Raw genomic sequence first — 5,210 nt, 5'->3', positions numbered from 1 at the left:
AAAAAAAAATTGCCAAAACTTAACGGGATTTTATAGCAGCTTGAAGCTATACTAGAATGAAATGGTCTACAAAACTGCATACCAAAATTCTGATTAAAAAGTTTGAAATTTTGGTGAAAATAAACAGAATTTTTATAATTTTTGTACCAAGTATAAATTCAAAATTGGTACTTGGTGTTTGTTGTATACCAACTAGACTTTTATAAAAAGAAATAATAAACATTAAATAAAAAAGACAAAATCGGTCAAAATATCGCAATTCTTTTATTTTAATTAATTCAATTATTTCTCTTCTTTTGTTTTTTTTTAACTCCGTGAAATGAACTGATTTTATGAATTAATACATTTATTTGTAATTTTTTATGGAATCGCCATCGGCATCGGCATCGGCCGATTCTTTCCCCATAAGCCGATTAATCGGCATCGGCATCGGTACCTGAAAAAAAATTGGAATCGGTCGGACTCTAATTTGAAGTACTCCTACTGGTATCCTGCGTTACAAATGAGGATAGAGTCCGCTTTAATTACGAGCCCTGTCGGACCGGAGATCCTACCTCCTAAGAGTTTTATAAACAAATTGCATTGCTATGGCTAAATTTTGATGATAACACTGTAAGGTCGCTAAAATTACACAAAAACGCCGATACATGTAAAATTAAGTTTGGGTAGTAGGTTACGGATCTGTATGCCGTTTTTCTAGATAAAGTCATTTAGTCGTTATTTTCGTTTTAAGTTTGCATTGCAAATGAAAACAAGTAAAGAAGTATAAGTTCGGGCGAAACCGAACTTTATATACCCGGCGCACGTATTAAATATCGTTTTTTTCACCTTTCAGTAAACTGCATGATAAGCAAGAGTATTTTTGCCGATGTCAAACAGTTTCGATATGCTATGAGATATTGAAATAATTAGAGTAAATTTGGTGGAAATTGATAAGACGTCAGTACAGGCTTTACAACAGGAAATGGTGAGGAGAGCGCCTAGCGATTATACAGAGCCGCATACAATGAGCACACAAAATGCACCTGCTATGCCAGAATCTTTGCACTTGCCCAATGCGTCGCAGCCAATTGAAAGCAATTTTAATGTTAATAGTCAGCAAATAATGTACGCAAAATCAGTGGATTTGCGGCGTTCAGAGGCGATCCGTTAGATTGGCCTATGTTTGAAAGGTCATTTTGAGACACTACGCAAGAGTTTAATTATGGTCATACGCGAAATATTTTTCGATTTCGGGCGATGCTAAAGTCGCTGTTAACACCTTGTTGCCCTATCCAGATAGTGTATCAGAAATTATGAGCACTTTTAGGGGAATTTCGGAAGACCGGATCAAATAATAAACAGCCAGGTTATGCAAATAAGAAAAATCGCTCCAATACCAACAGGTAGTATAAGCTTAATTATACCATTTGCTAAGAAAGTAAAAAATATAACAGCCTTTGTACGCTATGCAAAGGCAGAGCAGCGGCTTTGTGACGTTACGCTGCTAAGTGAACTGGTGTCTAAAATTCCTGTAGAAGAACAAATTAAATGGGCGGAGTACGAAGAAAAGTTACACCGTTACGCAAACACAGATAATTTTAGTGATTTTTTAGCATCAGAGCAAAGAGAGCAAACATTAGAGTAGTATCATTGCCACGAGCTGCCATGGTAGCAGTACCCTCCACTTTACGTAATAGACAACCCGAATCTGGCCAGGGGCCTATTTCATAAAAGTGACAGGTGCGAGAATTGTCGATTTTTCTATAAAATTTCACTGCCAAAATTGTCGGCGACATTTTTTCTGTTTCATATACGCTTGTAGGCAACTGTGAACATTTTCGGAAAACGACAGTGATAATATGGAATTTTGTCGACAAATGTGCTGACAATTGTCACTCTGACAAAATTATCCCGACAATAGCAACAAAACCAAATAGCTCCATCGGAAAGCTTTCACAGTAGAGTTTTGTAAATGTATTTACATGGTAATTGCGCGCATTTCATTGCTTTTCAATAAATTCAATACTTCTTAAAACTAAAATTATGCAAATGCAATTATTACATATGATTTTCATTCAATTTAAATTTTGTTAACGACAATTTTAAACCCCGACAATGACAATTTGTCACTTTTTCAATGGAATTTCTCATGGAATTTAAGAGGTGGTGACAATTGTTTTTATGAAACAAAACACCCACCAAACTGTCGAATTGTCGCTGACAACATGCAAAATGCCTGTCGTCACAAAGTTATCACCGTCGCTTTATGAAATAGGCTCCAGGTAAAGGGCGTAAAAAAGTGAGTCCGTTTAACTAACGCCCAAGAAAGCTGCTTAATTTGCAACGATAGCTGCGGAAATTTGGCAAGCTGTCCCCTATTTAATAAGATTTCGCCAAATGAGCGATGGGTAAAAGTTAAGGCACTCCGCTTCTCATGCTTCGGTAAAGGTCATTCAACTTCTAAATGTTATTCCAAGAAGAAATGAAAAGCTAACCGCTGCGATAAAATGTACAACAGCCTTTTATATGTCGAAGCTAGTAACAGAGTAGCCAATATTACTGGTGCTGATTGCCAAGAAGTCCAGGCGAACCAAGTAGCATAGAATTGAGGCAGTCACAGAAAGCTCAGAAGTGATTTTTCAAATTATACCCGTGACGGTTTCATCTGCCACTAAAACTGTCGATACTTATGGGTTCATCGATCAAGGCACATCGGATTCGATGGTAGAGTGGGACTTAGCAGAAGAATTTGCCGGTGATTCAGTTTCTCCCCTGGGATGTGTAGCGTGCGGCGCTGTGCGTAGAATCAGGCTTCTTGCAAAAACCTTTTGCTTCTAGCTAGAAAAGCAATGGAGGAGCTTGAGCACTTGCTTAACAACTACTTTGCTAATGAAAGTTTTTTTGAAAGTTTTGGTATATCTCCAAAGTGCACACCATTACTGTCCGACGGAGACCAGCGCGCTATGACCATAATGAAATCAAAAGCCATGCGCACGAAGGATAGATTTAAAGGCTGGTTTGTTATTGACTCTTGATTCTGTTACATTTCCAAATAGTTTTGAAATAGCGAAGACGCGACTAGAAGGAATAGACGAGGAATTCGCGCAACAATATAATGAGAGGATCGGTTGTTACATTCGAAAAGGCTATGCCAAAAAACTAAATGCGAACGAGTTGATAGAAATACTGAGAAAACCTTTTATCTGCTTCACTTCGTTTGAAGACGCCACGTTGTTTAGTATATGCTTGGCAGCCGTCAATAGTGACCGTTTTCAGTGAATTTGTGAAAACGGAGAAAATTGGACATCATTATGTGATACAATACTTTTATTTGAAAGGCCTCAGCCCATCCAATATAAAAGCTGAAATAGATTATACTTTGGGCGGGTCTGCTCCTTCGTTTACAACAGTAAAATATTGGGTAGCAGAGCCGTACGAGCTGACAAGGTGAGCATCGCAGTGGTCGACCAAATGAGGTGACGACTCCAGAAATGGTGAAGAAAATCCACAAAGCGGTAATGGATGATCGTCGGTTGAAAGTGCGCGAAATAGCAGATATAGTAGCCATTTCAAAAAGTACGGTACATCGCATATTATCTGAAGATTTGGAAATGAGAAGGCTGTGTGAAAATGCACCGTTTGTACCAGTGATGGAAAATGAGTGTGCATTGTGCAATTTTCGGCCCTTTCGGAAACAGCCGGCACCTTAAGCACAATCGATTGATTTTCGGCACTATTTTCGCGTAACTCAACTCAAGTAATAAACATTTCTTTCGGACCCGCAATTAAAAAAATATTTTTTTACATTTTATCGTATATGAGCAGAGCTGGGTAAATGCAATTACATTACAATTACAATTACATTCCTCAGTCAGTGTAATTAGGAATCAATTCCTTCAGTTCACAGCAAATGAATCGATTACTTTCTCAATTCCTTGAAGTAATTTCAAATGGAATTGTTTTTTTTTTAATTCCACTACAAGGAATTTCATATTGTAATTGGAATAAACCACGTGCTAGTAATGTAATTTTTTTCAATTTCTTTGAAAGGAATTGAAAATGTAGTTGATTTTTGTTCGAATTCCATTCCTCAGAGTAATTCAAAAAGTAAAAGAAAAATTTATAAAAAAAATTTTTTGCTGTTGAATTGCAATATCTTTGTTAAATTTCTTGGTTGCTAACTGCCTTGAATAAATAACATATAGCTAAGTAGCATTACTAATTGAACTTTAAGAAAGCTGAATAACTTAAACTGTAGCTGTTCAGTTTATAGGGTAACCGTTAGATTTTCCAGATCCTACCGCGAACGCGCTTCGCCGCAGATGAGACCCATAAATGTCGAAGCAGGCATAAGCCGCCCGAATACTTTCACGCTCGCCTTTCGGTGAAGAACAGTCCGGACTGTTGCTGCCTTGCGCACTGCTGTTCTCTTGGACTAATCCCTGCGTATCTAAAAAATGCACTGACTTAATTGTGTATATTATGGTACCCTTAATGCTACCCAAAATGGCGTGCCTTCTGGGGCCTTTGAAGTAGAGTCCGACCGATTAATCGGCATCGGCTAGTATCGGCACAAAATTGAGCATCGGCATCGGCATCGGCCGTTTTTCGCCGATTCTTTGGAATTTCTTTTCAAATGTTCAGGTAAAGCGACAGCCAACATTAAAAAACATTTGCAGCCAGCTCACAAAAATTATTATTTTTTTGTTGGAGGTGTTTCGCGTTTTTTCCATACAAAAGTATGTGCGACAATTTTCTTTTATATGGAGAACACTGCCAGCAAAAAAAAAATTGCCAAAACTTAACGGGATTTTATAGCAGCTTGAAGCTATACTAGAATGAAATGGTCTACAAAACTGCATACCAAAATTCTGATTAAAAAGTTTGAAATTTTGGTGAAAATAAACAGAATTTTTATAATTTTTGTACCAAGTATAAATTCAAAATTGGTACTTGGTGTTTGTTGTATACCAACTAGACTTTTATAAAAAGAAATAATAAACATTAAATAAAAAAGACAAAATCGGTCAAAATATCGCAATTCTTTTATTTTAATTAATTCAATTATTTCTCTTCTTTTGTTTTTTTTTAACTCCGTGAAATGAACTGATTTTATGAATTAATACATTTATTTGTAATTTTTTATGGAATCGCCATCGGCATCGGCATCGGCCGATTCTTTCCCCATAAGCCGATTAATCGGCATCGGCATCGGTACCTGAAAAAAA

This window comes from Rhagoletis pomonella, unplaced genomic scaffold (genome assembly GCF_013731165.1).
Source record: "Rhagoletis pomonella isolate Grant_MI unplaced genomic scaffold, Rhpom_1.0 Rhpom_scaffold_00051, whole genome shotgun sequence".
NCBI classification, from domain to species: domain Eukaryota; kingdom Metazoa; phylum Arthropoda; class Insecta; order Diptera; family Tephritidae; genus Rhagoletis; species Rhagoletis pomonella.
The sequence above is the reverse complement of the archived record's forward strand: the minus strand, read 5'-3'. Positions refer to the sequence as shown.